We start from the raw sequence: 26,774 nt of genomic DNA, 5'->3' as shown, positions 1-26,774 counted from the left end.
TTCATTAGGTCATGTCATTTTATCCATTTTTAATTCTGTTAAGAAAACTTAAACATTCTGTGGAGTTTGCTCCGTTTGTAATCCTTTCTCAACTCAAGTAAACTGCATATTTCCCAGGAAGCTCCTACCTTCAGTCGTGACAAGAGAAAGTGCTGTCATAGCAATGAAAAAGTATTTGTTTTGTTTCATAGGAATCCCTATTCATTTACTTTATATTACTACAACATAATTTTAACAGAAATCTTTGTATGTTTTTATTGAACTTTTGTATATTTCACACACAACATCTTAATCATCTTTATGCCCCTTCCCCATTGAAATGTGCAGCAGGCCCCAACCTTAGCCCAAGAACTACTGGGCAGCTGATTACTGCTTAGGGAGGAAGAGCTGATCTTCTTTAAGGGAGGGACTCTAGACAGGCTGACTAGAGCCCCGTGGATGAACTTGCACTGAGGGATGTCTAGGTACACTAACTTGACTCATTAGTCCTTAATATAAATCACAGAAATCTCATAACACAGTTAAACTAACTGCAAGAAATCTTTTAAACTGTGTGAGGCCAACTGCCATGTTCGCTGACTGTTCAAGCTTCCTGCTCATGGACATCCCAATCCAATACCACCTTCTCACTGTTTTTAGTTTGATTGGCAGCTAGGAGTTTGCTCCGGTTTCCTCCTCTGACATGCTTGGGTTTCTTTCTTCAGACCAAGGAGACAAAGGACTGGCAAGCTCAGTCTCCTTTACTAATCCTTACGTAGCCAAGAATTCCGACAAAAGCGCTTAAATATACTCATCCTCTACTGTAATTTCACAAGGAAATTCGAGTTTTGATTTAATCCAACGTTTTGTTTTACTCCATGTTTCATGAAATCAAATTTGTGTAACATATTGGAAGGTAAATGACCCCTTGCACCTACCAACTAAATAATTTGCATCTATTCTCTGAACACATTTTACAGTTTCCATTGTTTGGTTCCTGTGCTCACAAGGATGCAAAGATACCTGGTCTGAGGTTTGTGATCTCGAGGAACTTTCGAAGTGTTAGAGGATAGGGATACAAAATGAAGCAGGAGTTGGCTCTGGCAGACTAGAAACTGCTTAGTGCTACCAGATACAATCATAGGAACGAATGCCAGGCACTAAATTCGTTTGTCCTTACTACATGCTGTAAAACGCTCTGATGCATTAGAACCCATAAATACCTTTGCAGGTGGATGCTGTGATGATTCCTCATTTATAAACAGGAACACAGGACTGTCTTAGCCCCACCCTGTACCTTTTCCAACATCAGATAGCAAAGAAGTGAAAAGGCCAGGAATCGTCTTCCATGTTTTAAAAACTGAAACCTATACATACACACAGACTTCATGGGACTCAAGAGGATGGTTGGTGAGGACTGGCTGGAGCCTCTAGGAAGCACTGGGTAGGAAGTAGGAAGTAGGAAGCAGGCCAAACAGGAGGGTCTTGAAGATGGGGGTGGGGAGATTAACAGAAAAGAGCAGGGCCAAGAGAGCGCATACAAGTGTGAGGGGCATCAAGTGCTTAAGCTGGCAGATGGTGGGCGCCGAAAGAGATAGTAATAAAGACGATCCTAGGATCCAGAGTGTCAGTTTATCTGTAAGGAATAAAGGGATACGTTGTCATGTCCAGCTGTAGAAGAAAAGGTGGCATGATCAAATTAGAACTGAGTTTTAGGAAAATTCATCTCAACAGCAATGCGTAGGTGAGGAGGGGTTGCTGTCTTCCTTGGTAAGATCCGCTTCCTGCGTTAGCATTGGAAAAGCAGCGTCCTTACTTCTCTGTTTGACCCTTCCTCCTTCCTTTTGTTTTCCTTTCAAATCAGATTATTTCTAAGGATTGAGACTGGAATCTGCACAACACTCAGAGGAGGGCAGGGGGATAGGGCAAGATTGGGGGAGAGGGACAGGGAGGAAGAAATGACAGAGGTGGAAAGGCAAAGGAAAGAGGGCGTTTATGACCCGCAGAGCGGCGCTGAGGAGCATCTACTCACAACAGAAGAAGGGTTCTAGGTCATAGTAGGAACAGAAAAGAAATCAGCACCAAAAGCAGGAGTTCAGATCCTATTACAACAGTAATTGTATCCTAGCCAGGTGCTAGTTCGAGCCCCTGTGTTTTGTGGAATTACTGTGCTAAATGCTGGGTCTGAAGTTGGCAAAGTGACAGAGAATGTGGGCCACGTTAGACATGGAAGTCACAGGTGCCAAACTGAATCGATATTCAGACCAAGGGAAGTCAGGGAGTTTCGATTACTTGGGTTCGTAATCTGGTGACTGGGAAGATGGTATTGAGGGGAATAGAGATGAGACAGTGTGGTACCTTCAGGACTTTCTTTCTGTTCTAGTTTTGTTTTCTTTTCAAGGGCAAAGAAGAAACTAGAATTAAGAAATAAAAGTAAACACTTTTCTGGATGTGGTAGTACAGCTCTGCAATCCCAACGCTCCAGAGGGGGAGGGTTCGTAGATTCAAAGCCACTGTGGGCTATTGAGCAGGATATTTCAAAAACAAACAAACAAACAAACAAGCAACACAAATATTTCATGAGTTAGTCTCAAAATCTTAGGTTGGATGCGGTGGTTTATGCTTGCAATCCTAGCGCTTGCAATCCTAGCACTCAGTTGAGTGAGGCAGGAGAATCACAAGTTCAAGGCCAGAAAAAGTGCCACGTCAGAAATATCCACAGCCTACCCTGATTTAATATCTACAGGTAAATAAAATTATGATCAACAAGTCGTGACAAAAATTGTATCTCAAAACAAAATCCATTTAACAAGTGAACTTCCGAGACGTAAGTGAGCTCAGCACTCCACCTGGACCGGCTTCCCAGGCATTTTAATATCTTAGAAGATTTCCACACTTGTACCAAAAGCTATCCTCTAAGTATGAATCTTCCAATTATAAAAAGTGAGTAAGTTTTCAGATTTTAAAGGGATGTGTCTCTAGCTAAAAAGATTCGTTCTTTTTTCACTTGGAGACTTAATTTTAGTATGAGCTGCATTACACAACTCATCTTTCCTGCAACCTGTTTTCCAAGTTGCTACCACAGCAAAATTCAAAACACCATACTGTGACTGTGTTCTATTGCAAAGGGTCACACACTTTGTTGTTCCGTACATGCGATAAAACACAGATCTCCATAAAAGCATCTTTTGTGAATTTTCATTTCATGCTTCTGTATACTGTGATTCAGAGGATTTAGTTCTTAGGAGTCTTTTACAGCCAATACTTTAATATGCTTTCACATTTCTATTTGGAGTAGTGTTGACGTTGCGATATCCCTGGTGTTGCTGTTGTGAATCAGGCTTCTCAAGTCAGGCAGGAGATGTGGCTGTAACAAGATGAATGAGGAGGAATTCTGTATTCAAGGTACTTGTAGGTTGTAGCTTCAAAGACAGTGCACTCAATGTAACTTTTATGTTCATGTATTCACATATATGCATGAATGTGCATGTATAGTATGTGCAAATGTGTGTAGTTTATAGTCACTAGCAATAGATTGATTCATGTTAAGTAGCAAGTTGGTGGCTAATTTATACCAATGTTTTGTTCTGTTGTTGAGTTTTAAGAAGCAATTTAGTAGTATAGTAAAATATTTTCTCTGTTATTTTGAAAGTCATCTTTCTGAAATTCAGAAAGTGTTCTCTTTTTTGGTAACATAATGTGGTTGGAGTGGCTCTTCTTTTATTGCAAGTTGAAATGGCTTTTACTCTGGACCTCACCGTGAACCACTCACGTCACCTTAATAACGTTCTTTCCAACGCGTCAATTCTCTTCTCATCTTTCCTCACAGAGGGGAGTTCTTGTCCTCAGGAACCATTGAAAGTTTGTAGAGGAGCCTGGGACATGCTTTAACCTGCCAACTCGGTATTCACGTTCCCCGAATAGCATGCTGTTTCCATTGCTCCTATGTCCATCATTTTTTTCTTGAGCCCTTGGCCTTAGGACTCTCAATCGGATTGTTGCTTAGATATTAACCAAGATTTGATGGTAAGTCCAGAGCAGTATAGCCTAAGGAGCAGGTGAGTAACTGCAGATGAAGGTGGACATCTGTCTCTTCCACTTCTTCCCAACTGCAAGCTTCCCTGACATCTTTCTAGTATCCAGTCTTTCATTATTCTTTTAGAACATCCATCAAAAGCTACAAAACCTGTGAGCTGCAATCTTCCTAAGCAGAAGTATTTTAATTGCACTCTGCAAAGTCTTGCTCTTTGTGTCTCTCTTTTGATGCTGTTCAAACATGTTCCACATTTCTTCCAGCAAATGGTAAAATTCATTCCCTTATTCAAAGTGATTCGTTGTTGTTTTGAGGTAAAGTGGAGAGGACAGGCGAGCAAGAGGAAACCACAGTAACAAAAATGTCTGTAGCTGTCAAAGAATTTCTGCCTCAAGCAGCTTCCTGGGCTTCTACACCTGCCCACGTTCATCACCCTTGCTAATGCTCCTGCATCTCTGTCTTCCCTGGTCTCCATGGTCTCCGACCTCCATTCTCAACCCTAGGAACCACAAGCTAAATAAAACTACCATTCTGAATGTAAGACATACCTATTCCTAAAAGCCCCAAAGCTCATGAAAACAGCAAGCAGAATTCTCCAAGAGCTGAACATCACTCCGCCATATATATTTCTGAATCACTGGATGACAGCACAGCACACTATTGATGAGCTCAATTTAGTTTGAGGACAGGAAGGTCCTCTTTCTTTAAATCCTCATGAACTTTGCCATTATGCCCTGGCCTTTGTGACTGGGTCTCTCTGCTAAAGCATGATCTTGGCTAACCATGCTTTATGCTACTACAGCATAGAATGCTCTGAATTGCAGATGCTATTCACCTAGTTTGATTTTTTGTTTTGTTTTTTATTTTGTTTTTTGGCTTGGAGGTTATGGGCTCTTTGATTATAAGGCAGACATTTTGTTTTTACATCCCAATTACTATAACAAAAAATGGTTATGGTGAGACAACCCTGTCAAGTGGACAGCAGGTAACTCTCCAGAGATCTCCATACCTTTAAGTAAAAACAGTAGATATATTTGGTAAGTAAATGCAGCTTTGAGGGGACCCCTAGCTTCATACATTACATACTGAAGACATGCAGCAGAATGCCTTCATCTGTGTCTAAGCAGACTCACCCTTCAGACTCTCTGATCTTTGTCTCTACTCTTCAAGAGAAAAAAAGTATTTTTAAAAATTCACTATTCTGAGGTTGATCAAATAGAAAAACACACATCAAATCTCAAAATCCCTCCTGCATTGGATTAAACACTCAGGTTTGCAAACCCAGTGAATCCAGCACTTTCATCTGCGTTATGACTCTCGTAATTCTACATTACAATTCCACCTTAACTAAGGGGAAATGAAAACCAAAATTTAACTGGAAAAGCCCCAAAAGGGATTAGAAGAACCTCAATTGTCATCATTAGTCTTCTCTAACATCCCTAGAAACTCTGTGATCATATATACCAATATATGTTGTTACTCATTTATTTTTTATTTTATGTGCATGAGGGTTTCACGTGCATGTAAGTGTACCCAAAATGCCCTCGGAGGTCAGAAGGGAGCATTCAAACCCCTGGAACTGAAGTTACTGATGTTGTCTGGCCCCGTGTGGGTGTTGGGAACTGAACCCAGATCTCCCCAAGAGCAGCCAGTGCTCTTGCAATTAAATTAAATCTTTATAATTAACTATTAAATATTTATATATTTAAATGTATTCTGTTAATACACAAATGTCCCCCATGCTCCCTTATTTCACATGGCAGGCAGAACGATCTTTTCAAAACTAAAACCACATCATCACTCCTTACTGTCAGGTCTTCTCTGACTTCTCTTTACACTGAATAAAATCCAAAGTCTTTGCCTTGGCCAAAGTCTGCACCCCTCCCCCTTTGAAGTCGCCTTTGCAGTTTGATCCTGGCTTTCTGTGTTCCTTGGAACAGATGAGGTGTTTTGTCATTCCATCCTCTTCAGGCAATTGAATCCACGTGTTTTCACAGCTCACCTGCATGCTGATTTCAGGACTCTGCCCACGAGGTTCCTCCGTGGAGAAGCTCTGCCTGGCACCCTGATCCTACCTGGAATTCTTTCTTCACAGCACTTCTTTCTATCAATATCATACTATAGAAAGTTATTTGGTCAAATAATAATAATAATAATAACAATTTGGTCATATGTCTGCTCTGCCTTCCACATTAAAGTCTCTTTGAAGGTAAGCAACCCTAATTTATTCTTTGGTGTTTCTCTTGCACCTAACAGAATTTATCCAGGGGAACACAGAGAATTAAAGAAACAAATGAACCCCAGAGTTGCGGCTTTCACCACTGACTTTGTTCAACACATGAAGAAACTGAGGCTTTGGCAGATTAAGCAACTTATCTAAGGTCATAGTTAATAAACAGCAAACTGGATCTTGGTTATAGGGATTACAGATTTTTGCCAAAACCTTTGAATATAGAAAACCCAAATGGAGCAAAGAGATATTCACTCTGGATTTCAACTTTACAGAAACTTAACAGTTTTATAGAAAAATCTCCCTATAAAGTTGCCGTGGTTTTCGATCTTGGTTTATTCTCATTTCCATCCATTCACCAAGAGTGAGCTCTAGTGTGGTTTCACAAATCCCAGAATGTGAACGCTAATGGGGTGTGACAGTGGGCCCGTCCCAGGCTCCACACATGCGGTGGTCTGTAACAGGGTGAATGACACAATTACCTGCTGTAATTACTGCTGTTGACAATAGAGTCTCCTCAGAGAATGATTTACAAAATTCAGAACTGCTTTTTTTGTCATCCAATCAAAATCTCTGCCTTCGTATCCAAGGCAGTAATTTTGCTAAATAAATGTTTAAAATTAGAATGTAAATTTAAATGGACACTTTTTACTTACTGTAATTTAAATATTATGTATGCATTTTGTTTTAATCTACTTTCCTGTATTGAAATGGAAATTTTTCTAGCCAAATTTTGCTTTAAATCCAGAATCTTTTCTCACATGTAACGAAGCAGAGAATGCCTCACTTAAAGCAGATATACACACACACGCACACGCACACACACGCATGCACACGCACACACATGCACACCCCCCCACCCCCACCCCCCCACACACCAGGAGCTCCAAATAAATGAAAAAATCACTAAAATCTCTGGTTCAGAAGGCTCGCCTCTACATCAAGTTTGTAACTTACTTTATTTCAAATGCTATGACACCTGAGAACATGTATGAACAACTATAATCCCTGACTGCCCTGCACTTGGCTGCCATCAGAAAAGAAAGAGGCCCAGAGACATTTGTCTGACATATAACTTGGTTCCCTATTTCTACATAAAGTACAATTACCAAATTCCCATCTGAAGATTGGTGTTCGCAGACTAAACAGGTTAAAAACGTGTGGAAAGCAGCCCAGTTAGGAGAAACTAGCACACGCTCTTTCGCAGGTATGTTCCAGAACTAGGTTTCTCCTATGTAGATATCCCAGTATGTTAGCAGAAGTAGATTAGTAACTCGTTGATTTTGATTTTGCAGATAAGTGGCTGCTGGTTTACCAGTGCAGTGTATTCCCGGAAACCATACCAGAAGGCTGATTATCACTAAATGGAACTAATCACATCCTTATTGAGTTCACATGTTCTCCCACACTTTGGCATCATCAGCAAAAACCAATGACTAATGGATGAGGAGGTCAAAAGTAAAGGGCGTTTTCATAATCAGTGCCGACTGCGCAGCGTGAAACACGAAGATGTGGAAAGAAGGCAGACGTGCAATTCAAGTACACCATGAACTGATGCAGACGTCCTCTCATGGAAGAGCTGGCTCCATCTTGACTTTTAAGCGCAATTTAAAATGTAATCCTCTTCTTAACAGAATTAGAGCAAACCCGTGCAATTCAAATATCTAGATGGAAGCGCAGCAAGAAAAGCAATGGTAAATCCGTAAACCACTGCAGACAGATTTGGTTCATTCTCAGTGGTTACTGAAGACCTACACCTTCGCACCCCATGGTAGAGTATGGAAAAACACTTTCCCACGACCCACCTACAGCAAACACAAGTCAAAAGGTGCCTTCTCCATGTTTTCACTGAGGTCTCTAAATCCACTCATCCAATCTCCAACCTCCCTACTGCCTCCCTACAGATGTGTCCAGGCTTTGAGATCCACTGTTAGTGGTTAGCACTGTGAGGGGCGTGTGTGTGTGTGTGTGTGTGTGTGTGTGTGTGTGTCTGTGTGTGTGTGTGTGTGCAATTATTTCTCCATAGTGTAATGTTTCAGCCTTCAGGACTCCCAAATACTATACATAAGAAGCATGTCTCCAGGGCTTGCCTCTGGCTTTGTTCATACGACTACCTCACCATCTGACAACTGTCGTGCACCTGTGCGCCTTCCTGCCCTGCTGTCTGCCTTCCTCTACTCCAGGGGTGAGGTCAGTGAGATCATGAGTGTCTGCCCAGCCCTGGGCCCAGTCCCCAGTACAGACGAATTAGATGAATTCATCCTAAAGACTAAAAGCCTTTCCCTCACGTGTGCCTTTCTCCACACTTCATCACTCTGAATTTGAAGTTCCACAGGTCTGGGGACTGGTGAATGTGCACTTGAGGGAAAAGAATAATAGCTTTTCTGTTCAGCATAGAAGAATTATAATATCAGGCTTTTATTTGAGTGTAATTACATTTCAAGAGACATATTATATAAAGTGTACCTAAATTTGGATACAAAGGAATCCAATAATATAATTTCATTCTATGATATTAATTTTAACTTTGAGTGAGAACTATTTCAATATAAATGGCCTAAGTAGTCACTTTCAAACTGAAGCATGAAAGGGTATAATTTCAGTTTTTAGAATTTCAACAGAGTCCACTCTAGGGGAAAAATATCAGGTTAGCAGGTTTAACAATTTAAAAAATATATATTTGGAAGTCATCTCAGATTTAAAAATTTTTTTAATTTATTAAGACTATGTTCTCCTTTGATATGATTATTTACCCAACAGAATTATTGAAAACATTGCTTTTTAGAGGATTAATGTTAAATGAATACTGTCTTTAGGAGAAGGGTACAGAATTGTGTTGTCCCTTCAGGGAAAAAAAAAAATCAACAAGATTGTCAGGTGTGGTGGTGCACACCTTAATCCCAGCACTCGCGAGGCAGAGGCAGGAGGATCTCTATGAGATCGAGGTCAGCCTGCTCTACACAGCGAGTTCCAGACCAGTTGTGCCTGTAGGGAAACCCTATCTCAAAAGACCAAAGAAAATCAACAAGAGCACCACAGAGGTGTCGGTGGCTTGCTTGGAAATGGATACGATGCTACCTTTCTAACTGTGTGAGGTCTTTATGGACGCACTCCAGATTTCAGAGATGGTTGGGCACAAACAATGAAATGCACTGATGTTGTACGGATGAGCACCTGCTTGCTGGGCACAGATGGAGAGCTGAGTCTCCTACTCTGAACTGCTACTCAGGCTTTTCCAAACCACAGCAGCTCCACATTCCAGAGTACTTCCTCTTCTCATTGATCTAAGGTTCAGTATGACTGGAAAGATCGGCAGGGCAAACTGAATGAAGAACAAGAGTTCTCCTGGTATTTGACAGATTCTCTATGTCTAATTGGATAACAGAGCTGAAGAGGCTTGGCACAGTCACAGTTTACTACACAGGATATACAACCTCTTAAGCAAAATAGCACTCTTTGCAGAGTATCAGTTTGTCTGTTGGGAAGGTCACAGAGTGGCTGGCTTTCTGCTGTATTGGTAAATTTGCTACTTTCTTCCTACACTTAGAACCATTCTTATAAAATTCTTTACCCCAAGGGAGAACATATTCCAACATAATAAAGGCTGCTAGCTAAGTTCTGTCTTAAAATAAACCTTTAATTGACCACATGTCTTATACATAACTGACACAGATCCAATTCTTTCTGTTATATAACATGCTGAACTACTTTAAACAAGAAAATGTCTGACAATTCACTCTGGGGCTTGGTTTTTTTCCAAAAAGAGAATACTAGACTTACAAAGATTTTTTTTTTAAAGATTTCTTTTCAGTTGTATATATTGATGCATGATCTTAATTCCTCTACAAACTTGAAGTTGTAGAAACAATCAGTCCTTTGAAGTGTTTTAATCGTGGTTAGTTTTAAGATTTAACATTTTTGTATATGTGAAAAGTTGAGAAATATGAAGCATCACCCCCCAATAATAAGACTATTTTAAAAACAGAATGAAAATGGAATACACCAAGAATTCTCACGTGCTTTACAAAAGCAAAGACAATATTAGATGATAGAAGAAAGGCTTTTAAAAAATATTTTATTTATTATTTTTATTTTACGTGTATGGGATCTGAACGCAGATCCTCATGCTTGCCTGGAAAGCACTTACCAACTGGGTCATCTCCCTAGTCCTGACTTTAATGTTTTAAATATTTTATGTTTATGAGTGTATTGCCTGCATGTATGTGCATGCACCCATGTCGTGCAATGCTGTGGAGGTCAGAAGAGGGCTTTGGATTCCCTGGAAATGGAGTTAAGGACAGTTCGTAGCCGCCATGTGGGTGCTGGGAATAGAACCCGGGCCTCTGCAAGAGCAGTCAGTGCTCTTAAATGCTGAACCATCTCTCCAGCTCCAGAAGAAAGGTTTTATCATCTATCATTCAATTTTCAGCTTTTCCGTTTACCCCCAAACTGCTCACTTGCTCTGTGTTTGACATAATAGTGGGCATTTATTATATATCAGCTAAAGTCAGATATAGTTATGCATTTTTTGGGTTTATAAATATAAAGACAAAAAACTGAAATTAAACAAAATCAGATCTATACATCAAAGTAAAATATTATGACAGAAAAATTGTGCATGTTTATAGTGACTAACAGGGATAGCAATATTTATCCGGGTGATCCCAGATAGCCTTCTGATCTAAAGGATAAGTTCCCATTAGTCTAGAAGAAAACAAGTAAAATAGCTTCTGCAGGCAAAGGGAATAGAGTGTACAAAGACCTTGTTATGGTTTGGATGCAAAATGTGCCCGCAAGCTCCTGTTTGAATGCCTGGTCCCCAGCTGGTAGACTTATTCTGTGAAGTTGCAGAACCTTCTGGAGGTATGAGCCAAAGAAATCTTTCTTCCCTTAAGTTGCTTCCTGTTACCACCATGAGAAAATCAGCTAATACAGACCTGAATATCAGAGACAGTTATGTGTGTCTGAGAAAGAGAAAAAATCTGAGAGTGTCTCAGTAAAGGGAAGAAGAATGAAATGCATAAACCTTAATTTGTACAAAGTTTGGTATCAAACTTGCCTTAAAATTGAGGAAAGAAGTAGATATGATGCTGGGGGGATTACTATACCAGATTTTAAACTGCATTACAGAGCTACAGTCATAAAAACAACATGGTACTGGCACAAAAATAGACCCATAGTTCAATGGATCAAAGTTGAAGACCCAAATACGGGTACATGCAATTTCAGCCACCTGATATTTGGCAAAGGGGCCAAGAACATTCACTGGAGGAAAGACAGCATGTTCAGCAAATGGTGCTGGCAAAACTGGATCTCCACTTGCAGAAGAATGAAACTAAACCCCTATCTTTCACCTTGCACAAGTCACCTCCAAAATGGATCAAAGACCTTAATATGAAGCCTGAAACTCTGAAACTGTTAGAAGAAAACATTGGCAATAACTTACAAGATATAGGTGTAAGAAAAGATTTTCTAAACTGGACATCAATTGCTCAGGAAACAAGGTCAAGAATCAACAAATGGGGCCTCATTAAACGAAAAAGCTTCTGTACATCAAAGGAGGCAACCAGGGAAGTGAAGAGAAAACCCACAGAATGGGAGAAAATCTTCACCAGCGACACGTCTGACAGAGGTTTAACATCCAGAATATATAACGAACTCAGAAAACAAAGAATCAAGAAAGCAAGTAACCCAATTAAAACATGGGCTAAGGAACTGAACAGAGTTCTCAAAAGAAGAAATAAAATGGCTACGAAACATCTTAAAGGTGTTCAACATCACTAGTAATTAGGGAAATGCAAATTAAAACCACTTTAAGATTTCATCTTACCCCAGTCAGACTGGCTAAGATCAAGAGAGCAAATGATACCAAATGTTGGAGAGGATGTGGGGAACGGGGAACACTCATCCACTGCTGGTGGGGCTGCAAACTTGTTCAACCCCTATGTAGAGCAGTGTGGAGAACTCTTAAAAAACTACAAATGAACCTACCATCTGACTCAGTTGTACCACTCCTTGGCATATACCCAAATCATGAAATTTTCAGGTAAATGGATGGAACTAGAAACTGCTATACTAAGTGAACATGAACACAGACTCAGAAAAAGTAATGACGTATGTTCTCCTTCATATGCGGAGAACCAAATCTTCATAAGTGAATATGTATCCAGACATAACTACAGGAACCAGGATAATGAAAAGGAGCCAGGGAGGTAAAGGAAAAGAAAGAACCTGAGAGAGAAGAACAGTAGGAAACAGATATCACTAAGGGACATGTGGATAAAATAGGGGTTATTTTAAGGGGAGGGGAGAGGAAGGGTTATTCAAGGAACCTAGGGGATAAAGGGAAAGAAGGAGCTCAAGAGAGTTGGGACCATAGAGAAGGGTATTATTAAGGGAAAATTGGGGGCACCTTAAATGGGAAACCATGGTGGAAATGTTAGACAATGTGAGAGATAAATAATGCCTAGCCAGTTTTTTAAAAAACAGAGGGAACCATATTAGTCCAACAACCTACTGACAAATTATACATACAAATAAATCAAGGAATATAATATATGTTTAGGCAAGGTTTATCTGAGAATGTTTTGGTCTTTGCCCAAGCTTTATCTACATGGCACATGGTATTTAAAAGTACCAGACTGGTGGAACTAACCTTCTTGGATGTTTGACAGCTGTACTTTGAAGCCTATACTAATTTGGTCAGAGGGACACGAAGGACAGTTTTTGCTCCTTGTCCTCCTAGGTTGACCAAGTTCCAGGGGACTATGAGCATCTCTCAAAATGTCCTGTAACTGTGGTGAGTCATCTGTCCTCTTGATCAAGGAGGCTATTGAGACCCCACCAGATGGACTTCAACCAGTGTCCAGTCTACAAAGAGGAGGGTCAACACAGGGGAAATATTTCCTCCATGTTTCCAAGCAAAGCCAGTCATGGTTGAGCAGGACCTTTGACTTATCTTCACATAGACAGAACTGGTAAAAGAAAGGAGCCAGGGGCTCCTCCCAAGCCCATGTGACCCCTGAGGAAGAGATCCTCAAACGACCTTAAGAGTAAAAATAAATTGGTATATCTGGGCCAACTGTAGTGTCTTAAACACCCAAAATGAAAGTATAACCAAAGATTAAATGGGTCAATACAATTTTTCAAGAGTCCATGTGCATAGCTAAAGGCTACATAACAAGCAACAATGCCAGACAGGAGATACTTTCCTTTGAGTTGTTGGCCAGCGTGGCCCAAGAGGCTCCCAGACAGTAACCCAGCATAGAACTGGGAAAATGAACAGCAGTCCCCAATCTTATCTAAAGGAATATTGGCAACTGATTGATGAGGAGAAGGTGATCTTCCTAAAACAAGGATCTCTAGATAGACTGACTAGATTCAGAGGATGGACAAGCACTGGGGAATGGCTGGGGGCACTGACAACACAGTGGACAGTAACAGAGATGACAGAGTATATGGGCTCCAGTGGTGGGGAGGCTATGGGAGGATGCCATTTGGGAAGTGGGTATATAGATGAATAAGATTGTAAAAATTTACTTCCTGTTAATTAGTAGAGGTGATAAACATTACCATTGAAATCTACCTGATGACTTTATATCCATACTCAGGTGCTAAGGATCTGAGCATAACCTATTGTGACTAGTAATGATCAGATATATAGAGATTAGAGATGCATCTGCAAACATCTAAGTGTTAGTAGCATTAAAAAGAGTCTTTCTGTAGGAAAAAGTATATTTTAAAATGAAATGGAGATCTTTTTTTTTTTTTTGTCTTATTTTTGAGACAGGGTCTCCTTGTAGCCCCAGCTGTCCTGGAACTCACTATGTAGACCAGGCTGGCCTCAAACTCGCAAAGATCTGCCTGCCTCTGCCTCCCAAGAGCTGGGATTAAAGGCATGCGCCACCATGAAATGGAGATGTTTTTTAAAGGTTGAAAACCCATTCAGTTTTATGTCTTACAGGGCTTATACTGAGTTCAATATTGTGTAACTGTATTAATTCAACTGTGAACCTAAAACTTTACAACCACTTTTGAAAGAGATGTATCTTTGCACTGGAAATTGTTATTAGATATGCTAAAGCTGTAATGAAATGCTTCTTCTAATGTGGTTACTAAATAAATAAAAAGAGAGAAAAAAGAAGCACACAGAGGTACAAGGTGCATCCTCCTGAGACGTGCCTCTGTCTAGTCTAGTCTTAATATCTGACTTTCACAATTCTGACTGTTGTGCTCTCTCTGTCCATTGCTCCAACATCTTTCACTGTGACCTTCGGGCTACAGTGTGGACTGGGTATTTCAAAGACCTTTGTGTATCTCAAAAGCGCTTTGACAAGTGCATTCATCTCTGTACTCAATCTGTCCCTTTGCTTCTTGACAGTGGCACGTCCATCAGCCCCCTAGACAGTTTTCTCTACAAATTTATGAAACAGCCTTTCCTACACACAACCTTAATTTACAAATTCTTTCCATGTAAGAACTCCTTACATCATCTCCCTGCATAAAAATCTTAACCAATGAGGCTGGGTGATTTTATTTTATATGTATGAGTGTTTTGCCTGCATGTATGTAAGTGCTCCCGTGTCATGCAAACCCACAGAGGCCAGAAGAGGGCATTGTATTCCCTGGAAGTGGCATTATGGACTATTGTTAGGCACAATGTTGGTTCTAGGAATCAAACCCAGGTCCTCTAAAAGAGCAGTCAGTGCTCTTAACCACAGAGCCATCTCTCCAGCACCTCACCCCCCTGAGGACTTTTCAAAGTCATCAAACATACTTGAACTCTAACATAAAACTCAGGACATTGAAACTTTATAAGTAAACTAAGAGAAGTGGGATTGGAAAGAACTGGTTGCTTTTATGATGGGGAATAAAACTATTCTATTGATACCAGAACTTCTCCAGATTCCCACAGGTACTTCCCTTGGAAACATACTGCAAAGGGGCACACGGCTGACTGCACACAAGGCCATCACCAGTAGCTTTAAAAAAAGGACATGAGCCAGGGGATGAGTAAGGGCACTTGTCCTTGTTGGAAAACCTGAGTTCTGTTGCTGGAGCCCATATAATGAGAGGACCTACTCTTACAAGTTGCCCCCTGACCTCCACGTGCATGCCCCGCCCCACATGCACAAACACAGTAAATGTAATTTTAAAAATTAAAAATTAGGGTATCTCTGAGAAATAGTGGCTTTTATACTAGTCACATGAAAATAATGGACAGTGTCCTGCTCTGGGAAATGTGTAAGTACATCAAATGTGCTCAAAGCATGGAGAAAGAACATACAAAGAGAGTTTGGGTATTCCTCTCGTAAATCATATTCCTCTTTCCTCAGCTTATTCGCTAAAATATCATATTTTCCAGGTGCAGTGGCACATGCCTGTAATCCCAGCACTTGAAAATATGCATGCATATACATACATATATATTTGAAGTAAAAAGTAAAATTAACTGTAAAACTCAATCATATTTAACTCATAACAAAATGATCAAAATGACAAGACACTTCACTATTTCCAAGGTGCTGTCTGGTGAGCCACACCAGCAATTCAATCTCACCTATGACAGCGGCAGTCCAAGCCTGAGGTTGAAATGGCCAGTGAGGCCCGATACGTTCTTCAGAAGGTGAAGAAAATAAGCACGAGGAAAGGAGGACAGGGGTGAGCTGTGAGTGAGGTAACAGGACAAAAGACCCCATGCTCTGGCACCTGCAAGCCTTGTCACTAGCCAGGTACTTAAAAATCGTGAGGCCTTGGACAGGTTTCTTAATTTTGGAGTTACACTGACCTTTCATGTGAAATGGGGATAATATCACCTTCCTTGCCTAATTCACAGGGTTTTGTGCACTGAAGAAGATCCAGTGATAAGGTAACTGCTGCACTCCCCACACCCCCAACACCCATGGACCTCTGTAGAGACCTGTGCCGGGGGGAGCCAGCTGCCAGCCTCTTCTCTAGGAATGCGCTCCTGTATGACTCTTTAAAAATTTATTTATTTTTACTTTATGTGTTTGAGTGCATTGTGCATCTGTGTTGTGCATTTCCTGCAGAGGTCACAAGAGGGCGTTGGATTCCCATCGAACTGGAGCTACAGGTGATTATTAGCCACCATGTCGGTACTGAGAATTGAACCTGGGTCTTTTGGAAGAGCGGGCAGTGCCCTTAACTACTGAGCCATCTCCCCAGGCCCTCCTGTGTGATTCTTAAATTGAAAATTACTTTATCCAACATAGTAAAAACTTTGAAAACATACACTATTAATTAGGAAGTAATAAGAAAAACACCAAAAGCCAAAACAGACGAAAGTGCGAAAGATTTAAACAGGCAAGTCACAAAAAGATAAAATATCAATACACGCAGGATAAAACAATGCCCACAGATTCCACTTAAATGATGTCCATGAAATAGGCATGAAAACAGAGAAAGCTAGTGGGAGGTTCTGGCCAGCTCATATGAAACTTCAGTCATACAAGAATAAGTCAGAGGCCTATTTACAACATGGTATTTACAGATAACAGCATGTGTTGCATTGTGCACTTAAAATGTTGAGGATAGTGTTCTTGTTGTGTTTTTTCAAAGGCATTGAAAACACCAAGATCAATCTATCTATCATCTATCTTTCTATCTATCTATCATCTATCTATCATCTATCTCTATGTATGTATGTATGTATGTACGTATGTATGTATCATCTATCATTTATGTATTTATCATATCTATCTATCTATCTATCTATCTATCTATCTATCTATCTATCTATCTATCTATCTATCTATCTATCTATCTATCTATCTATCTATCTATCTATCTATCTATCTATCTATCTATCTATCTATCTATCTATCTATCTATCTATCTATCTATCTATCTATCTATCTATCTATCTATCTATCTATCTATCTATCTATCTATCTATCTATCTATCTATCTATCTATCTATCTATCTATCTATCTATCTATCTATCTATCTATCTATCTATCTATCTATCTATCTATCTATCTATCTACTTATCTATTTTCCTACATATCATAGATTGAAAGATGAAAGGAAAATACTAGTTCCATCCATTTACCTGCAAATTTCATGATTTTTGTCTTTCTTTACTGCTGAGTAGAACTCCATGTGTAAATGTACCACATTTCATTATCCGCTGTCAGCTGAGGGACACTTAGGGTGCTTCCATCTCTTAGCTATTGTGGAAAGAGCAGCATGTGTATAGCTGAAGGCTACGTAACGAGAAGCAGTGCCAGACAGGAGAAACCACCCTTTGAGCTGTTGGCCAGTGTGGCCCAAGAGACTCCCAAAGTTACACAGGCTATTGCCACAGCCCTTGATTGTCCCCCAGAACTTGAAGGTGAGACCCTATTGCTGAAGACAGAACATAGTTTGGACATAGGACTTGGAGCAAGGGAGCTGGAACTGACTTGGAAGCCTCCTCCCTGAAGGCTGGCTCTCATAGTTTTGGAGGACACTATGCAAGCTGCTAATGGAGAACAACAATTGATGGTCCAACCCCAGCTTTAACGCCTAATAACCACAACGATGATAGGTGCAGCAAACTATGTTGGGGCAGTAGGGGCACTTTTATCTTGGGGGCAATCAACAGCTACCTAATTGGACTTAAAGCCCGTTCAATGGGAAGGAACTGATTCATGGTACTGTAAACCTAGCCAATACACATGGCTGGAGAAATCATAGATCTTAGAGAAAACCCCAAGGCTGTCACATCCTACCATGTGCTAAATATGGACCTATATTTACAGACAAGTATGCCAGTCACCGCTCATCAAAGAAGCTTCTTTTCCAAAAAATGGAGACTATTACAGAGTTCCACAACTGGTCACATGTAGAGATTAAGTCTCTGTGAGATGCTCATTCCTAACTAACACATCTACGATGGAACCTCTACACCTAAGGTCACAAAACGCAGTAGAACAAGGGTAGACAGAGTATTAATGCATCCCTCAATTCTCACCAACGAAGCTCTCTCATGCCACTGAGGGCCATGTATACAAAGGGCCACGGCAGAGAATAAGAGTCTGCAGAGTGTGGGCCCCTGGACAGGACTCCTATAGTACCCTTCACCCACCCAGGGCTCAGGGACTATTGCGGAAGAGGGAGTGGAGAGATTATAAGAGCCGGGGAGGAGGCATATGACCATATGGAAACAGAGTCTAACAGGATCCTGGGACCTTGCTCACATGAACTTTCAACAATGGTGTCAACATGCGCGAGACCCACACAAACTTAATCAGACAAAATCCAGCATAGAACTGTGGACATGGGCAAGTGGCCCCAATCTTAGCTGGAGAAATATTGCCAGCTGATTACTGCTGGGTAAGGAAGAGCTGATCTTCTTTAAGGAAATGACTCCAGACAGGCTGACTAGACCTCAGTGGATGACCTTGCACTGAGGGGCATCTGGGGACACTCACTTGACTGGATAGACCGTAGCATAAATGACAGGATGCATGAAATCCAGTGGGGGGTGGCTATAGGAGGGTGCTCTGGGAAAAGGGTGTAAAGACGAGTAAGATGTTGTGTATGAAATACACAAAAATTCAATAAAAATATACAAAAATAATTTTTAAAAATTTTTACAAAAACTTTATTGAGAATTTCATACATGCATATAAGGTGTTTTGATCAAATCCATGCCCACACCCTCCCCTCCAATATTTCTCCCTTATAATACTGAATTTTTCACAAAGAAGATTGCCTCTGAAACACCAGTGAATTAGATTTATTAAATCTTAGATGTGGAAGAAAAACTGCAAAACTTCCATCCAGTGTTGTGATGTTTTTACTCTCTGCCTCTGTTCTTTGGCTCTCTGTCTCTCTCTGTCTCTGTGTCTCTCTGTCTCTGTCTCTCTCTCTCTGTATGATGTATGTTTGTGAGTATGGGTAGGTGTGTTCTAATGCACCAATGTGGAGGTTAGGGGACAACTTTTAAGTTGCATAACTCTTGTCTCTAAGGGAAGAAGAAAGTCCTTGAATCATGAATAGGAGATGTGAAGGAGAAGTAAAGGCAAAAAGGCGACGTATGTTCTCCCTCATGTGGCTCCTAGCACCAAATCCTTTTAAATTCCAGCTCCTTTTAATAAGATGATGCTATAAAGAAGTCCCTTCTGTGTGAAATAACTACTATCATCATGACTTCAGCTGAGCCTGATTGCTAAACATAGTCACAATTGGGTTTGTTTACAGTTGTGCTCATTCATTAAAGGAGGGCCAAGCAGGGTCAGTGGACCCTCACCTGAGTTTCTAACCACTCTTCCCAGCCAACTAGTCCAGCCTTGGAAGACAAAAGAAAAATGAAGAGGAACCCAATAGAGGGATGCTCTTGGAAGCCCTTGTCAAGAAACTCCAATGGACTCTCATATGAACATTTGAAAATTGCCCTGTTCTGACTTTTTTCTAGTTCCCTGTCTAGAACTTGTAACAAATAAAATTTGAAAAATTTCCTAGAAATGGTTGCAATAATTCCTGCATAACACATGATGTATAAGAGTACAATTTTGGAAAGGGCTTAAAATTTCAACTGAATACAACTAGCTAAACAGATTCCAGATTATCTATTTTGTAACACACTATGATAACATGAAAACTTACTCTATTAAATGTCAGTTATAATAAAATATCCATAGCAATATCCATGAGCACTCAATAGGAATAAAAATTGTCCGATATTGCACCCCCAATTTAATTTAGAAGGCACACGCACATTACTGGCTGCATAGATAAAAATTTAAAAATTTACTCTAAAAATCATTACAATGCTCTCGGTCTCTAGTAGAATGGATATTGGGGGACTTTAAATTTCATCCTTTGTGTTTTTTCTATATTTACTGCCCTACATGAATCTGTTACATATGTGCCAGAAAAAATAATGTATATATGAAAATATAACAATATGAAATATAAAATTTAAAGTTTCATATTACAGTAGAATATTTAAATTTACCAATGTCAGACTTTTAAATATTTTATGGCTGCTATTTTTCAAATTTCAGTAGGGTTTCTATTTATATCATTTTAATTCATTCTTCTTGAATGGATCTATTATATGGCTCTACACAGACTTTCTCAAAATATAAAAAAATGAGCTTGTCTGTATTTTTAAAAACATTTCAAATACTTTAAAAGCAATTAGAAAAACAGGTAAGAGTTTCTCCTTGAAGCAAGATCAAGTACTTCTTCAGGGAAATCCTACTCTAATCAGGGAGATGTCTGCAAGGAAGGAACAGGCTACAGGGGAATGATACCAAGTAGAACAGAAGGGTGGAAAGGCCCAACACACTTCTGTACAAAAGAAGAGTCTGCTGCCAGTAGTCCATGAAGATGGGAACTCTGTGGTAAACAGCCTCATTCCAGTCCTCTGCCAAGACAACTTGCTACAACACACTTGTGCCATTTCGTTGCATTAAAGAGTGGACAGGAGAAACTGGCTTGGCATCACAAAGAACACTGAGTGTGAGAAAGGGCGGAAAGAGTGAGGAGAGCAGCTCGCCGTGACATGTAACGCAGTCTGATTTTGCATAGTATGTCTGAACAAAGTCTAGGCGATGTCACTAAAATGAAAAAGCCTCGCACCTACCAGTTCAAAAAAGGTTTGCCCTAATCTCAAATAGCATAGACAAGTGCGGCAACTTCCCATGATAGAAGAAAATCTTCATTAATTCGGCCCCAGCGTTTTGATGAGGAACTGTTTGACTAATAAACAATACACCAATACAGTAATCTTACACCAGAAAGAATGCTCTCGCATGCATACACACACACACACACACACACACACACACACATACACATACAGATACACACACACATGCTCCATCTTCCTTAATACAGGGTTTTCATTGTTTAAAATCTGAAAAGATGTGCTCTCATTAGGGTAATATTTCTTGAATTAATTAATGGATCTGATTTCTTGCTACTATTCATTTATCAAATACCTCTCAGGAACCATCCTGGGAATCCAGCAATTACCAATTAGTAAAGTAGAAAACAGCCTACAGCCATGGTCCTGCACTTACCTCACATAACAGCAACGAGGGAAAGACAGCAAGAAGAGCAGCACAAGCAATTCTCAGTGTGCATCAGCTTTTATTAGCACCGCTCTGATCAGCTGGGCCCCTGGCTACCGGATGCTTAACATCAAGGGAAACATAGTAGCGACAGGGGATGAGCAGAGCATGCAAGGATGATGACATTTAGGTTAAAACCCAAAGGATGTGACTCAGTTGTGCAACAGGAGAGGAATGCTTTCCAGGAAGAAGCAAGAGAATATAGGGAATTCCTGAGGAAGGAGCAGATTGAGAGTGAAACAGACTATGAGAAACGAAATACAGAGCAGGAGGCAAGAAGGTAGGAGGGGCAGGGAGGGGACACGCAGGACTGTAGTAGAGAGCCACTAAATGGCAATCAACAGGGCGTGCTGCAGGCCAGGTCGACTTCAGGCATTTTCCTGTAACCGCTGTGTGCAGGACAGACTGTAAGAGCAAATGTGAATAGCCAGTAGGGATGATAATATGGTAACTTAATCATATGTAATGAGAGGGAGCAGAGGCCTTTATTTTAAAATCTAAAAGCAAGGACACAGATTAAGTGAGTGTGAAGAATGAGTCAGGGCTCACAGGCAGCCTCCCTGTCCAGAGCTGCATCAAGAAGGTAGTAGAGGAGGTGAACATTCCAACCAGCTCCTCAGATACAGCAATCCACTTCACAGTTCAATAATAGAACTTCATGGTGACTGGGCTAACCACAGTTATTTTATAATTCCTTAAAGGTGGGTATAATATTTCCATTTTAATAAAGGAAGGACTCAGTGGAGTTAGCAACTGGCTGTGCTTCTCCGCTAGTGAGAGTGCTATATATGAATCCCTCACTTCCCCTAAATCCAAGCCAAGGTTGGTTACTATATTGCATCCTTTGACCCTTGGTTTACATCCCCCTTTATAATTTTATACAATCAAATGATCATAACACAGTGCTTACGACTGTTTGACAATTTACTTCATCTCTTTTGTTAATAAACAGAGGCATACCAAGGCCCAGGTCTGCTTAAAATTATTGCTGTAGTTATGTGCAGAACAGATTGCCCATGGTAAGAGTACCACTTTAGGTGAATGATGAATGAGTACATTCCTACCCTCCTTGGTGGGTTATAAAATCTCTAAGGGTGCCCATTTTAATTGTGCTTGTGTCAAGCACATGTCTCCCAAACAGCATTTAATAAATACTTTTAAATGCTTATGCCTCACACTGCTACAAATGTCTTCCATATACATTAATTAATCTAATTTTCACATAGAATGTGAAGTGGTTAATATCACTTCCGCTCCTTTTCTAAAGAAATGGACTTCAGCAGCTTTCTGAAGGTCACACAGTTTATGATTCTGACTATACTGTCAGAATTCAAAACCAGGTAATGTTAGAAATTTGAGATGTTACATTATCTTCTTTAGCTATAAATCCTTCATATGTAAATGGGAAATACTACTAGCACTGACGTAAAAGACGGTGACCAGGTTAAATGGCAAGATGCATATAAGGGTCTCGCACCATCAGCCCTTGTTATTCACACAGTGCCTCATGTAAAAGTACACCATGATCCTTTGTTTAACATAGGTTCCTGTGTAGGTTATAGATTTTCTTTGGAACACCAAAGTGCAATAGCACATGGCCATTCCAATCAACTAGAAGTACTTGGAGGCACACGGAAAACAAGAGGGCGAGGGAAGTACTAGAGTGAGGAGGGGACCCTGATGTGCAATCTGGGAGAGATACTGGCGTGTGACCTGATGGAGAAGACCCTAAGATGGTCACCCAGCATCTGTCAAGCACACAGCTGCGTGTCCGATTTACACAGACTCTGGTGGTCTTGCTTCCCCAGAAAGGATGAGGAGAGCAAATGTTCCTCACTGTCTTCATCTGAGTAAGGGTTCCTGTGATTCTAAAAGCTGAGAACGCACACAAGTTACTCAGTGTCCTAAACAGTGTTTCCGTCTACTCAGAGGTATTTGCTCTATGGAGATGGAAATGACACAAACCTGTCTTCAAATAACACGATTTAACGAGGAAAAGGAAACGCGCAAACAGCTGATACAAAACCTAAAGGGTTTAATTAAGAGCTAGGAGCACACAGGAAGAGAAATCAGTGCGGTTCCCTTACAGTGTCTGGGAAGGTTGCTGCATAGACGGCACTTCCTCATGCTGACGGCTGCTAAGGTGCACTTTCTACTGAGAAGACTCAAAGAAACTTCAGACATTGGGGGAACATTTACTGAGCGATGGGAGGCTGCTATGGCCAGTGAAAACCACATCAGCAAACACATTCTCTGGAGCCTGCCATAATGGGGTAAACGGGGTCTAAAACACAAACGAGCAGAGCCAGGAGGTTAATGAACACAGCATTTCAGGTGAGTGTGTAGGTTTCTGTGTGGCTCGAAGGTAAGGAGACAGGTGTGCAGCCACCTCTGGCTTTAGGCAACATTGTTCTTCAGTCTCTTTTGCTGAGACTGGAAGGGAGGGGACGGCTAGCACTTGCAAGTGACTCCACTGTACAAAAGAGGGGGGCAAGTAGGCAGGTGGTGGCAGCGGTGACTGACTGACTCACACCGGTCCCAGCCCTTCTCCCACTGGAAGGTCCAGGGGTGCCTTCTCTTGAATTCATGCAAAGTTCGAGATGAATTTATCTGCTGGTCTTCAACCACCAGGAGCCAGCCACTGCTTCTTCTTATTCTTTCCTCAGTGACCCCAAGCTAAGGCCTCTCATTCATCTCCATTTCAAATGGGAGCTGGAGCCTCTTACACAGCATTTGCTTCACAACTGACTCCCTGTCAAGCTGTTAAAAGAGTTCTACAAAAGCAGGAGGCTGTGGTTTAGAGGGACAGAAGCTGCCGAAGGAGAGGTGGTTGGAATCCAGGCTCCTTCTAGGCTATTCTTGAAGTGGTGTGTCACTCTACGGGCAATGAGAAGTCACTGATTTCCTAGAGGCGGAGCTAAATCCAAGCTTGGGAAGACAAAGCTGGGATACAAAGCTGACGTCACAGGAAAAGCCGAAGAGTCACAGACAAGTGAGGTAACAGAATGCAGGCCTGGGTAAGAACGATGGAGGCTTGACTGGCAGAACAGCAATGCTCTTATGTTCTAGTAATGTCTTGAACAATAGTCAGCCTTCTTTTATGCATAATCTCACCATAGAACCCTATACTGACATATCTCCTTTTTTCTCTCCTTCCAACCCTGACTGGCTTGAAACCCCCCATGTAGACCAGGTTGGACTTGAATTCACAGAGATTTTTGCCTGTCCCTGCTCCTACCTCTCCAGTGCTATGATTAAGAGTGTGGATCACCATACCTGGCCCCCGCCATCCCTTTTTAATAGGCATCTAAAAACTGCTTGTGCTAAAAAGCATGGATTCTTCACTTGGACTTACAAGGTAACAAAAGCCAGGACAAAAGCCTGGCATCTCTGCTTCCATTTTGAATCTGTCCTTCTTTCCTTTGAGTCTGGTTCTTGCTTAGCTCTAGAAAGATGTATGAATCATTCAGGGACTCTGCCTAAAAGCTGGTGATTCCTAAACCATCTTATCCTAGGGGGAGTAGAGGTGGTGGCATGATGGCCCAGCACGCTCTTGCCTTTGGTCTCTCAGTCACTCTGTACCCCCCTCCTTTATTTCCCTCCTTCCTTCTTGTTTATTTGGATTTTTAAAATTATTATTTTGTGTTTGGGCAGGCATCACGCACGGGGGTGGGGTGGGGGTCTGTGGTGCCTGTAGAAGGCAGAGAGAGGGCACCTTTGTAGAGTAGGTCCTCTTCTACGCTGCCTTTATTCAGGGACTCAACAGCAGCAAGGTCCAAAGAAACTTTATCTGAGCCAGCGCCCTCATCCTTGTTACTCAGCATCCAGCCACCTCTGTTTGGGAAACATCATTCATGGTAAATTCTAGGAAAAAGGCTGACTGTCCCCTTACACCAAAGAAACCAAAAAAGGAAAAACAGTTTCGCCTAACCAACCCTCTGCCACATGGAAAATGCCGTATTTACAGTCTAATGAAGACAACTACACCTTCCTCATCTGCAATTATGAATGTCAAGTGGATGGCTAGAAGTCAAACAGATGTTGGAATGCATTTCCTATGCTGTCTACTCCCCGAGAGCATCATGGAGTGGCCTCAAAGGGAGCAGGGAGAGCTGTGGGGCTCCAGAGAAAACTGTCACCGCTCCTGGGAACCCGGGGATGCTTTGGTCACTGCATAGTTCCAGGCTGTTCTCCAGCTCTATGTGGATTCTCTGAGCTGCCTTCACATTTCCAGGAAATCTCTTTAAGCTCAAGACAGCCAGAGTCTTTCCTACTATTTGCAACTAGGCTTTGACTGCCTACTTAAAGACAAACAAACTATATTTCAGCCTGTTTGCTAATAGGAACTGAAGACTGAGAAAGACCGATCATTGCCTGCGACCACAAAGGCAGCTGTTAGGCAGCAGAACAGGCTTTTCTCCATGGTGCCATCAGCTGTTTATCACCAAACTCGTCAATGCTGCATAGAAATGTGGAAATACTGCTAATAAAGGAGACATGCCACTCATTGTAAAGTGCAAACATACTCTGAATAAAATCAAAAGTATCATCAAACAGAAGTCTATAGCCACAAGGCCAGATCCATGACCAGAAGTCTTACACACACTTCTTCCTTCACCAGTTAACTCAGTGGCCTCCTGCAGACCAAAGCACCTGACGTACACCAGAGGATGATTACATTCATTTCTTGTCCTGTCCTGTTCCTCCTTACAAAGTCGTTGCTACAGCCTCTTAAAGGTATTACATATAATCAAAGGACAGACTGTCTGGTAGAGGCTGAATGTTTGTGTCCACCCCAAATTTCTGTGGTGAAGCCCCAATCCCTGACAGGGCTGTCTTTGAGGATGGGGGACTTTAAGAAGTGACAAAGGTTAAATGAGGACATGAGGTTGGGCTTGAGTACTGTCCTCAGGCCAGGCACACCCGCCACTCCCCCAGTCCCTCTCTCTGTCCCTCTCTCTGTCCCTCCCTCTGTCTCCCCTCTCTCTGTCTCTCTCACACACACAGATTGCAAAGTCTGGAGACACAGGAGAAGGCAGCTGTCTGCAACTGAGGAAGGGAAGGGAGCCTCCTAAGAAACTGAATCTGTTGAAACATTGATCTTGGACTTGGTCTCCAGAAAAGTATAAAAACTAATTTCTGTCACTGGCATTTTGTTATGGCGGCCCAGATAAAGAAATGCCCTGTCCATTCAAAAGCAAAGCATCCAGATTCCACCAGTTTCACCTCATTACTTCTAGCTTATCAACAGTGCTTATGTTCTGGACCTAAACAACTTACTCTGCTATAAACATTGCAAGGAATTAATTTTCTAGGAGCTTTTAAAATTGGTCCACCAATACATAATGACTTATGTATCTATTTCCAATTTTACCACTTGAAGTTATTTTAATTTAGGTTTTGTGTGCACATGTATGTATGGTTTATGCACATGATCCCTGTGAT

General features: G+C 41.1%; 1 protein-coding gene across 2 annotated transcripts in view; it reads right to left on the bottom strand.

Annotated features, from left to right (window-relative positions):
• Nucleotides 1–26,774, bottom strand: part of Nell2 (neural EGFL like 2) — a 367,564-nt gene that overhangs the window by 100,063 nt on the left and 240,727 nt on the right. The window lies entirely within an intron of this gene.

Source organism: Nannospalax galili, unplaced genomic scaffold, assembly GCF_000622305.1.
Source record: "Nannospalax galili isolate Female #2095 unplaced genomic scaffold, S.galili_v1.0 scaffold232, whole genome shotgun sequence".
In the NCBI taxonomy this organism is placed as follows: domain Eukaryota; kingdom Metazoa; phylum Chordata; class Mammalia; order Rodentia; family Spalacidae; genus Nannospalax; species Nannospalax galili.
This window is presented reverse-complemented; position numbering and strand designations above follow the sequence as displayed.